The sequence below is a fragment of the Drosophila mojavensis genome, unplaced genomic scaffold (assembly GCF_018153725.1).
Source record: "Drosophila mojavensis isolate 15081-1352.22 unplaced genomic scaffold, ASM1815372v1 contig_36, whole genome shotgun sequence".
NCBI classification, from domain to species: domain Eukaryota; kingdom Metazoa; phylum Arthropoda; class Insecta; order Diptera; family Drosophilidae; genus Drosophila; species Drosophila mojavensis.
This window is the reverse complement of record NW_025318858.1, coordinates 1,412,166-1,425,230: the sequence shown is the minus strand read 5'-3', so window position 1 is coordinate 1,425,230 and position 13,065 is coordinate 1,412,166. Positions and strand designations below refer to the sequence as shown.

Here is a 13,065-nt window from a genome sequence, read left to right as displayed (position 1 = left end):
AGTTATTTAATTAGGCAAACATTTAAAAATAAATTATTCACATTAGCTTTAAATAATAACAAATAAAAATACAAATAAAATTAAATAATATAAATTAAAAATTAAATAAAATTAAAATAAATTAATCAAAAAAATTATAAAATTTGCTAAAAATATTATTTATTAAAATTATTATATTATTATGGATAAATTTGTCATTAAAATTAAATATTTACGTATTCATAATAAATGTTTTTAGACTTATTTTTCTATATATAAAATATTAAATTATATTTAAATTATTAAATTATTATTTTTATTATTATTATTAAATTATTTAACATTAATAAATATTATTCATACAAACATAAATATTTATCACATTTTAAATCAATTGAATTTTTAGAATATTAAAGACAGAAATAAATAAAAATATTAATAATAGATAAAGAATTAATAATCATTTTCAGAATATGGATATATGTATAACAATTTAAGAACATTTTATATCTACTCTTTCTTAGAATTGTTATTTTATTTTTATGAATGTTTCTTATTTATTATTTGTATTTTTATACCCCGATTTTTTATATATTTATATATATTTAATTTAACTCTTCCATTTTTAAATTTTCTGACAAGCTTCCCTTCGCATTTCAGAAAACGCTTAAAATTGTCACATTGTATACAAAAACAGTCTGGCAACGCTGTTCGCTTCAATTCACATGGCGTATAATGAATACGCTCGGTCTTAAGCATTTTGCAATCAATTTAGATTTACATTTGCTGCACTGCGCCATGAATGCGGAGACTCAGACCAGTTGAGATGCCGATTTCGGTAACCAAATCAACAACAACAACAACAGCGGCAACAGCTAGCAACAGCAAGAAGAAGAAGAAGCAGAGGGAGAAGTCAAGCAGAGAGCTCTGGCAAAGAAAGTCGCGCAGCTGAGCTCAGCCATGCTGAGAGAGTTGAATATTTGTAATTGTCGTATAGCTGGACAGTCGGACTTGTTTGTTTGTTTATTGTTGTTGTTGCTTTTTGGGCTTTATTAATAATTAATCGCACAGGCACAGGCACAGCCACAGACACAGACACAGGCACACGCACAGACACACAGCTACATAGTAGAGACAGAGCCGCACACACATGCAAATCGCTGCTTGGTTTTAATTACTCAACTTAAATGGCGCTTGAGCTTGAGCGATTTAAACAAGTTGTATGTGTGTGTGTGTGTGTATTTGTGTGTGTCGATCGACTCTCACTACTACGCGCTCAAACTAAGTAACTAACTAGCTCGACACAGCTGCTGCTGCTGCTGCCGCCGCTGCTGCTGCTGCTGCTGCTGCTGCTGTCTCTGTGACTCTGCGGCTCTGTGCCGCCTGTTTGCCTTGCCCGGCCGCTTTGGACGCTCATTCAGTTTTTTGCGCTCAGCGCTCGTTGTACGGAACCGAAAGATTCGTCGTTGTCGCCAACTCGAAAGCTCGATCAAAAAATAATATATATATATTTATATATATATATATGTGTGTGTATATATGCATATGTATATATAAAAACATAAAAAAAAATTTACAATTTACAACAAGCTGCGGCGGCAGCTTGTCATAACTTGATCTAACTCGTTAAGGCAGACCCAGCACATAAATCTGCATATCTGGCCAACGTCTATATATATACACACACACACATGTGTACATAGATAGATGTGTGTGTATATAAATTTATAGCTCTTTTTTTTTTTGGCTGTAATATTTCGCTTGCTGTAAATAAAGTTAAAGCTGTGCAGCAACAACAACAACAACAACAACAACAACAACAACAACAACAACAGCAGCAGCAGCAGTCACAGTCCCAGAAGCAGCAGCAGCAGCTATTGTAGATAGCAGCTGAGCTCAAGAACTGTAAACAACTTCCAAGACTCGAAAGCTCCCTCGACCCCGACCACGCCCCACCAGCCCGCGCCTCCTCGCCTCGCCTCGTCGCCGCGTCGCGTTAGTTCCGCGATTGTGAGCGTCGCTCAATGCCGATACCGATAACGATAACGCAATCGATTACCCTGCGCGTGTGTGTATTAATGTGTGTTTGTGTGTGTGTGTGTGTGCAGCCTTCTGCCATTAGCCATTTGAGCCAAAAAGCCCACTGTGCAGGCAACATGTGAAGTGCAAGTGTTGTAGAAATATTAAGCATGCATTGATAGCAGATATATGTATATGTATGCATGTATAGCATATATCTGCAGCAGTTTCGGAGCAGTTATCGATAACAGCATTGTATGCGCATGTGTGTCCAGCCGAATATAATGTATGCAACGTTCGTGAATTGCCAGAATTGGTTGTTGTTGCACTTGCAGCCAAAGGATTTGTGGATTTTGAAGCGTTTCTAAGACGTGCAGCAGGTGCACCAGGTAAGATCGCACTCTCTATATAGCTGTGTATTATATATTATTATCGTGCAGTATATTTATATCATATATTTGTATTATATTGCCAAGCTGCTTGTATATCTGTATAATGCGCATACGACATGGTGGCTGCGTATCTAATTTGCATATCCATCTTACGTTAGGCGAAACCCCTGACTTTTCATTTCGTGAACAAAGAAACAGCTGTTGCAATGTTTAGCAAACGTTTTAATCTTTTACGGAGCATCAGCTCAGCGTAGAGCATTCGAAATGAGCTAAGAATTTGATCAAAGCTTTGATTTATGTCAAAAAATCGGACTTCTTACCCACAGTGCAAAGGTCTGTAGGAAAAGTGTTTAACATTTGTTCCGATTTACTAAGATTTATTGTCAGTGCCTAGAACTGGTTTTCTGTTACTTTCTACAATAACTATATATGTAAATATATATAATCGTATTATATATATTCATATAAAATACTGCATATTATATACTGTATTATACTGCATATGTTTGATTTATTTATTTTAGTTCTTAGGATTTCTATACTTAAGTCAGATTCAAGGCTGAGCATCATCATAGTTTTTAGCTTGTTTGAATCTGCAATTATTTGAAAATCTAGTTGGTTGTCTTTTCTATATTAAATATTATGTATATTTTGCAAGCAAGATACTAAAATATTTTTTTCAATATTTATAAAACAAAATTAAAAAAATAAAAAAAAAAAATAATAATAATAATAACTTTTAGTTTGACATATTTAATTTTTTTTAAATATATATATTTTTTTTAAATATTAAATTCTAAATTCCTTTTACAAATCCAAAAACTATCTTTTCTTCACTATATGAAGGATAAAACTCTATTTCTCCGCATTTTTAATTAATTCATTACCATTCGTATAAGTTCGTTTTCCTTAAGAGAGAGAGTGAGAGGGAGAGAGAGAGAGAGATAGAAACAGATATACGAAATGTGTCCAGAATTAATTTGTAATATTTAAATACAAATATTGCAAAGTTTTTTTAAATAAATTTTTATTATAATTTCGAATTGGTATTTCAAGTTCCGGGCTTTGATTGATGTTCCGAAATATCATAAATTTTCAACTTGGATTTGTATATATAAATTAAATACGAAATCAGAATCAGTTAAGAATGAGCAGCTCTCAGAATTGCTTTTAGCAGAAACTTGAATTGAGTATGTTGCTTAATTGTTTTTGGAATTCCGTTAAAAGGGATTTTATTTATTACTTTATCGCTTTGTGGTGCATATTCATAAAGTGCGACATTCCTCTATTGTCAATTGGCCAATTGTTAGTTGAGACTGCGATTGCTAACTGGGCTGGGTCTATGTAGAGCTCTTACACTGGGGGACTGGGCACGTAGGTAACGATCGGCCCTAGCCAGATAGTGTCAGACGGTGTCGTACAGTGGTCGATAGACGCGATAATTTATGACGCCATTTGGTTAATTGAATAATTGCATGTGACTGGCTGGCGTTTGGGCGTGTGTGTTTATTGGTTTATTGTAAATCGGTTTATTTATGGATTTGCCAACGCCTCGAGAGAGAGAGAGGAGGAGAGAGACGGAGAGGGAGAGATCAAAGCCCCAACTGTCTCTCGATTAGCATTGCATAAGCCAGTTAGCCCAGCCAGCCCTGCCAGCCCCGCTCCGCTCCGCTCAGCTCAGCTCAGCTCCGACATCGGGCCATGGGCCATGCTCCACATTTTGTCGACTCACTGAATCGATGGCCCTATCGTATTACCCCGATATTTGCGATGCTAATCGCTGTACGCCTTTGACATTTATTAAGTGCTCTTCCATTTATAACTGTCATTATGCATAAAGAGAGACGGACAGAGACGCACAGACAGAACGAGAGCGAGAGAGAGAGAGAAAATGTTTGCTGGCTTTGATTGTTTGACCAACAGAGATAGAGAGAGAGAGAGAGAAAAAAATACGCACACATTTTTAGAAACTTGTTGGCTTAGGTGTGAAATTGATAGCCACAAATGAAGCTGACGCGTAGAAGAGGAAGGAGAAGGAGAAGCAGGAGGAGGAGGAGGTGGAGGAGGAGGCGGCGGCGGCGTGAGGTGCTGGGAGGTAGGAAACTCCGCAAACCTGATAACAAACTAAGCAGCAACAACAAGTGGCAAGCGGCAACAACGAAGGTCTTCCACTTTCTGAAATTCGACAAATACAACAACAACAACAACAGCGACGAAAACTTAAAAAAAAAAACAACAACAACAAAATTGTGAAGCGGGTTTCTCGCTCTGAATTGTGGCTCGAATTGTTGATGTGGCTCAGGCAAATCACAAGGCGATGCGATGCGATGCTATGCGATGCGATGTGGTGCGGCTACTGCGAGCTGCTCCACTGTTGCTGCTGCTGCCTCTGATAACAACAAGCCAGCAATGCGGCAATAATTTGCTGCAGCTGTAAGTGGCTACTGGTCATCAGCAGCAGCAGCAGCAGCAGCAGCAGCAGCAGCAGCAACTGGCTTAGGCCAGTCCAACATTTTATCAAAAGTGGAGGCATTAGCTGCCCCACACGCAAACTGGTCACACTGCACACACACACACACACACCTGCACACACCTGCACACCTGTGACTAGCTAGAGAGACAGGCGCACAGCGGCAACAGCTTCCAATAGTTTCACTTATTTTTACACACATTTTCTTAACGATAAAATAAATTCCACAAGCAGATGCGGCTACTGCAGCCAACCAAGCCGAAACTGGCCTGCACCAACACCAACAACAGCAACATCAGCAACAACAACAACAACAACAACTTTTGCTATCACGTTTCCATGCAATGCAAAAAAATAAAATAATATTTTTGCAAGTTGCATGCCGCATGTACTTGAATTGAGCAAGCCTCGCCTGGCTTAGGGCTGTGCAGGCGCGGGTGTTGCCAGTGCGATTTCATTTATTGCTTCACATCTATATATAAATTGTATGTATGTATGTATGTGTCACACAAGTGAACTGGCACTAGTTCCGGTTGAAAGTGCTGAGAAAATGGTCGAGTTCGGCTGGAAACTGTGGAGCAGTGCATAAGGTGGCAACGCTACAGCAGCTTTTTGTTTATCTTTGATAGAAATTCTTTGAGAGCGATTTAACTAAATTAAATTACATGATAAATATAATATATATATAATATTTAATATATCATATTATGATCCATATAATTATTCAAAAAGTCGTATATGGAAAAATATTCCACAAAATCATTTCTTAAAGGACTACAGAAAATCGTTTAAGATATAAGGTGGCTACGCTCAAGCAATTATTATTTTCTATATATGTTTGCATATGTATGCACAAGGGGACAGCACTGTATTATTTCATTTTAACTATTCATATATAAAATACATTTATCTCATCGATTCATAAACCAAATTGTGATAATTCCCTTCAAAAGTATCGAAAAACTCTTCAGTTTTAACGCACACATACATATGTATATCTCAGAATCATAGACCAAAGTGGACCAATTGCGACTATAAATACAAGTGGCAACGCTGCCCCACAATTGGGTCACAATTGATAGGGACTAGTGCGAAAAGTGTTGTGAAACTCTTGAAGTGCTGTGAAACGTTTCTCTGACAAGTGATTCACTTGCTGATTCACTCGGCTCGACAAGTCAAGTCATATCTGCTGTATTTCAACGACCTTCTGCATATAAGTAAATAGCTCTGCTAATTAATGCAAAATTTACACACACGATAAACCTAAACTTAGATATAAGAATCGAATAGAATTTCGACTGAGTGAAGGTCGTTTGCCTCTAAGACATTTAGTTCCTCAAAAGCGTGATCTTTTAGCATCAAAACTTTCAAAGTTGAATTTGTGAACAAGTCGATATCTAGTTTATTATAGAGAATATACGCATATGTATAAATAGTATAATGGATTTTCCATTTCTCAGTTACTCGGATTTATTATTAGAGAATTTCCCATATAAGTCGCCTTTGTTATTCATGTCATATATAACAACTCAGATAGCAATTGTTTGTATGTAACTATGTAACTATGTTTTCATAGAAATTAAGAGTCGTCTTCTTAAAATAACTATCATACTTGTATTTAAACTGAGACTCGGAATGTGGGATTGAGCAACTCGATAATTGATTAGTTCTTTTTAAAAATTTTTTTAAAGAAGTTTCTAGATATCTATGATTGAGTGCAATGATCTCTGTGTTATTAGATCTTAGATTATACAAATGCCGTCAAAGAACTTTTTCGACAGTCTGTCCCACTGGAGGTTCTACAAGATTTTTGACAACTTACCAGCATTACCAGCAGTCAAGTTAGCATTTTATCATTATATAAAGTAGATCCTTAAATTCGATATACTCTCTCTCATAATTTGATATCTAAGAACTCATTCCTAGCTTAATCGATTTTTAATTGATAAGATTTTATAGTCATAACAAAATACCTTTACATATACATATCTATTTACTCTAAGCTCTCATATAGCTTAAATCCAACTTCCGTAATTTTCCGCTCCCTTCTGTAGATTATCGATTTTCTAGTTACCAGGTCATATAATACACGCTAATCACACAGTTACAGTTACTATCTAAAATTGTGGCTGCACTAACGGTGCCAATGTTCTTCTTCTACATCATCATAATCGTCATCATCATCATCTTCTAGTTAGCTAATAGCAGCTCAGATTCCAAACCTCAACCTCAAGCCAATGTGGCTGTAGCAAGCGAATGGCCTTCGAGTGTTTCACTCGCGCTCGCGTTCGTTTTCCTGTCGCCTGTCGATTATCGTACTTATATACATTATATATAGATATAGTATATATATGTAAGTAGTACAAACTACGCTGAACTAAATTCAGCCACGAAGAAAGAAATGTAACTGTGGCAACTGAGGTGCAGGGGGCAGAGGAGCAGCTGGACAGAGCAGACGGGGCATTGGAAACTTTGAGGGTCCACTGTGGAGGCTGTGCTGATTAAGTGCCGCCTGCTTCTAACTATTCAGAGAGTCAGCCAAAGAGCGAAAGAGCGAGAGAGAGAGACTAAGAGAGCGAGCGAGAGTTGAGCTTTTATCATTTTGCTGCGGTTTTTCATAAAGCGAATTTCAAGTTCGTTATACGAAATCGCAGTCAACAGCTGATTTTGATAGTTGTTCTCGCTGCCATAGCATAGCGTATACGTAGACTTTCAGCGTAGACTGTGTGTATATATATATGCGGTATAACAGTAAATGTAAATTGTGTCTCCATTTGAAGCTTATCGAAATGAACGCGCGCAAAAAATAATGCATAAATAAATAATTAATAAGAAATATACAATATACACACATATGCATATACATAAAAACATATACATATATGTATGCATATATGCGTGTGTGCCAAGTGATTTGAACTTTGAAGGCAAGACAAGTTGAGTTTGAGTTATGAATTTATCTAAAATCACAGCATGTAGTCGCTATCGATGTTGTTGTTGTTGTTGTTGTTCCCATTGCCCCGGCTACATTTGACAAGTGGTTTGGCCCAAGTGTCAGACATGATAAATCATATTTGTATCTATAATAGATGCAGACGTACACCAGTCTATCTGCATATCAATGTGATCGCCATGGCGCGGAGAAATGGCGCAAGCGAACGCAACGCCCAACTGACCCAAAACTATATCAAGTTCATATTAAGCATACGCAGCGTATACGTTCAAGAATTTATTGTAGATCAAATGAAAAGAACTAGTTTGCTTGACAGCTGATATTCTTATATGTATATATTATATTCTTTTTTATTTACTTTTAATTGACTGCCAAATAATTTGTCACCTTGAGCTGAGTTCATTCAGCCGCAGTGACAAAATATGTGAGCACATCATTAAAGCCATTAAATGTGAACAAAAACACTTAACAGCTTTTATCGTTGTTATTATATAATTGTTCGCGAGACACAACACATTCTTCAATTTAAGCTAAGTATATATATATATATATATATATATATATATATATATACTTAGCTTAAATTGAAGAATGTGTTGTGTCTCGCGAACAATTATATATATATATATATATATATATATATATATATATATATATATATATATATATATATATATATATATATATTTTTTTTTTTTTTTTCATTTTTATGTGAGCTTATGTTTAATGGAGTTCAGTTCATGAACATATTTAACAATAATTTAAATTATTATTAATTAATTAATTTAATTAATTTTAATTTAATTTTAATTTAATTTTTAAATATTTTTTATTTAGTATTATTTCTATTTTTAGTGGTTGCTAAAATATTTACATATATACATATTTTTTTTAAATTATTAAATATGTTTTATGTTGATTATAAAAGTTTTTAATATTTATGTATTTATTAAAAATTATACATATCACTAATTTAAAAATTGACCTTTTAAAAAAATTTTAAAGCTTTCATTTTATTTTTTAAATATACATAAAATTTATTTAAGAAAGCTATAAAAAAAAATACTTAAAAATAAATAATATTTATGAACTAAAAGGAAATACATTAAAATAAATTAGTAAAAAACGAAAAAGTGTTTAAAACCAATTTTAAAAAATTTGTTCATATTAAAAATATATTAACATATTTATAGCACAAATCTATGTTAATTTCTTCAGCTGCGCTGCTAGACAGCTTTTCAGTTTCATTCTATTACAATTTTTTAACATCTCTCGATAAATAATCAATAACATGCCTTAGACAATTAGCACAAAAACTAAAAAAAAAAAAAAAAAAAAAAAAAATCAAAAATAAATAAATAGAAAGAAAAACGAGCTCTTCATTTGCTTCATATATTGGATTACAAGAAATCGACTTTGAAAACACGTTTACAAGCAGCTTGAGTTGTTATTGTATAGATGCTGGTTGTTGTTGTTGTTATTGTAAGTGACAGCGTTACAGTTTATAAAGCGTAACCCTCACAGTTAGTTAGATACGCCAGTTCGAACCACTTTCGGTTGGATTTAAAGAGTTGAAACTAGGTTTTCGAAAATGAGAAAATGCCAGTCATATTTATTTTCAATGCGAACACAAATAAAAAAAAAATCAAATATCATGTTTTTGCTATAAAACTAAAATTAAAATAATATATTTTATTGAAACTGGAATATGCTGAAAGAGTTTCAGTATAGAAGCTGCAGCATGAATTTCATTATTGTAATTATCATAATTACCAGCCCCTCTCCATCTCTGGCTCGCTCTCTCTCTCTCTCTCTCTCTCTCTGTCTTACTCACTCACGCATATATAAAATGAGTGTGAGTGCGAGTGCGAGTGTGAGTGTGCGTGACAAGTCAACATCCTTTGGTGCATTCACTCATCGAGAGGAGAGCAAAGCTCTAAAACGTTCCATTTTCGTTGATGCAAATCGCTTATCAAGACAAGAAAGTGCCACGCACAGCCTCCACTCCACTACATGTGTGTGTGTGCGTGTGTGTGTATGTGTGTGAGTGACTAAGTTAGTGACACACGCTGCAGCCACTGAGAGCTATCACTGCAGTTGAGTTCAGCGCCAGCCTCGCAGTCTCCCGCCGGCGACGAAGACGAAACTGCAACTTGGCCCCTGATAAGATGCCGATGCCAGCGTCGCTGCCGGCGACGCTGCTGCAGTCGACGTCAGCGTTGTCGCTGCAAAAGGTCTTCTTTGTTGCCCAGCGAGATGAAAAAGCAGCACGAGGTTTGTTGAGGCGGCGCCGTTTGCAGCAGCAATTTACAAAAACAACTGCGACCACTATGCATATAACAACAACAACAGCAACAACAACAACAACGAGCGGCATCGACAACGACAACGACTACTCCACAACAACAACAACAACGACGTTGATTGCCCCGGAATGCCGTCAAACAGGTTAAAAATGTAGGTAGAAATTCAATTAAAAATTGGTTATTTATTTATTTAGCTTGCAACGAGTAGTAGAGCTACCCGCTCCCCAGCTCCCCAGCTCCCGAGCTTACCAGCTCTCGCCTCGTCTCCCTAACCCACCCTGCGCAAGCTCCTTCCTTTAGCATAATCTAACTAATTTAATTAAATTTCATTTATGTGTCGCCTGTCAAAAACAAAACGCTAAACTCACGACTGTCAATCAAATGGCAAATTTGAAAGTGAAAACTTCGTCCACCCCAAGTCAACTCCTACCCCAACCCCTACCCCCACCTCTGTCTCACGGCGTGTGCTAAACTGTATATGAATGTTGACTACGAATATGAATATTCATAGTGGCTGTAGAGTGCAGTCGAGTTGGGCTGCAACTGCAGTCAACAGTTCGTTTTGCCACAGAAAATGCAATAAAAACTAATGTGGCAGCAAATTTGCATGGAAATCAATCAAAGTGTGTGGCGGGGCGAATGCGAGGGAGGAGTCGACTGACAAGTACCCTGTAATAGGAAAGTCATTTATATGAAAATAGCAGCTAGAATATGAAAGTCATAAAATGGCAACACATACTATATGTTAGTTAACATTATAGAGACATGTTAATAACATCATTTTGCAGCTGAATAACATTACAGAGCTATTTAATTGCTATAAAAATTTTCTTTACTTATTTTATAAATTTTAAAAATATATAAATAATAATATGAAAAAAATATATATTTAATATAATAATTTATGTAAATAATCTATTTTCGATTTTTTTGTTTTATTTGCATTTAGTCGAGAAATATATAGGCATGAATATATAAATATTTATATTTAATTTAATTATATATATTTTTTTTCTATATTTTTAAATATCTTCTGCGATTTTGTTTGCTTTAAATTTAATTAATAATTTTTAAACAAATTTTAAATGTTATTTGTTTGCAATGCATTTTTGCAATATTAAAGTGAAATATCTATTGCAATCTATATAGATTTAGATACGAATTTATTTTGAAATTAAAAAGTTATCTTTTATTCATTTTAATATGCTTCTAAAAATAAATGCTAGACTTTGGGCTTTTTAAATATATACTCAAAAAAAAAAAAAAAAAAAAAAAACTCGAAATTTTTGAAGAGTATTCCAGTATGCAATAAATTTAAACATTTCCATAAATCAATAAAATTTAAAATGAATAAAGAATTTTTATTATATTACTCGCTCAAGCTACAGCTTTGAAGAATGTCGTTTAGGAATCTTTATGGATGTAAACAAGTTGAGTGAGCGCAGCTACCCCATGGACTGGATTATAAAAAAATAAATGTGAACAATTTATAAGCACTTGCACCAGTTAAATCCGATTGCATTTGCTTCTATATTAATGCACATTTTGCTGGTGAACCGCAAAAAGTTAATTTTAGCATTGCTATAAATAAAATACCTTTGCGTCCCACTAACAAATGATCAAGCGATCGAGCAAACGAGTGAGCGAGTGAGCGAGCGAGCCTTATACGATACGATACGATACGTAAGCCCAGATATAGTTACCACCCAGACCCGACTGGCTGGCTAACTGGTTGCCATCCCCCTCGCTCTATCGCTCTGTCTCTCTCGCGTGCCAACTGATATTCATTTGATGGATCGTTGCAATTTGTGGCCGTGACATGCATGATAAAGATACTAATACGATCGATTTGAAGATCAGCTAAAGCGGCTGCCGTTCATCAGCCCGAAGGAAGCTGTCAGCCAACTTCTGTGCAGAAGAACCTTGTTCCACAAATCGAACAAGAAGAAGAAGAAGCAGCAGCGGCAGCAGTAGAAGAAGAGAGTATGTGCTCAGTGAAAACGAAAATAAAAATTCCTACTCACAATTTCAGCTGAAAATCATTTGTGTTTATCCATTCGGCAAATACAATATTGTATTATGGCCAATTGCAAGAGAATTTTGCCTTCCAGGAAGCCATCCATACTATCTTGATGGAAAACTTTTAGAGTACATCTAGCTGGCGAATTTTACGATATGCGGCGTTTTCTTTCTAATTCTCAAAATGAAAATATTAATTAAATTTACGAAATCTGCGGAACAGTCCAATTCAATGAACTACGATGACAAGCACTTTTCCTTAGAGGTGAAAATTGTGAACTCATAGACAGTAGTTTGAAAATATGGCAATAAATATGTGGATTGATAAGTTGAGCAACGCGCAAGGCAAGAAACTCTAAGATTTATAGCAAAAATCTGCTGATTTTATAGCATATTCTAGAAGCGAAACATTATTAATTTGAGATGAAATTTTTAAAGTTGGAAATATAATAATTCTCTATATTTTCTGTTAAATTTATATGTTATTAAAATTCAGCTGAAGGTCAATATTAATAATAGAATTAAACAAATAAAAATTCTTGAATATATAATTACATAAATTAAATCTATGGTTAACCAAAAAACATGAAATAATATCTGAAAGAGCCAAGCCAACTAAGTATAGAACACTTTTTATAGCTATTATATAGACAAACCATCTACATGGTATTGTGAAGGTTTTTCGCCCAGGTAAATGAACTTTTGCCAGCTGTGCCGCGTGCTCCAGCCATGACCACCAAATGGAACTACTATATCGGGCGAACCAAAAGTTCACCTTGGAATTTTCATGCAACTTTCAGGTGTAAATTAATTGAGTCATAAAAGTCAAATTCGAGCCAAACAAAATAAAACGCAGCACAAGAAACTCAAATTGAATCCGAATGGAAATTAACCTAAAATGGAAATATATTTATATACATACATATC

The 13,065-nt window shown here is 35.0% G+C and overlaps 1 protein-coding gene across 1 annotated transcript in view; it reads left to right on the top strand.

Moving 5' to 3' along the window:
• The first annotated feature begins 1,509 nt into the window (after window positions 1–1,509).
• Window positions 1,510–13,065, top strand: part of LOC6575696 (protein decapentaplegic) — a 47,981-nt gene continuing 36,425 nt past the window's right edge. Inside the window, exon 1 of the mRNA XM_015164762.3 lies at window positions 1,510–2,387. The gene's annotated coding sequence lies outside the window, so the exon portion shown is untranslated. The remainder of the gene's footprint in view (window positions 2,388–13,065) is intronic.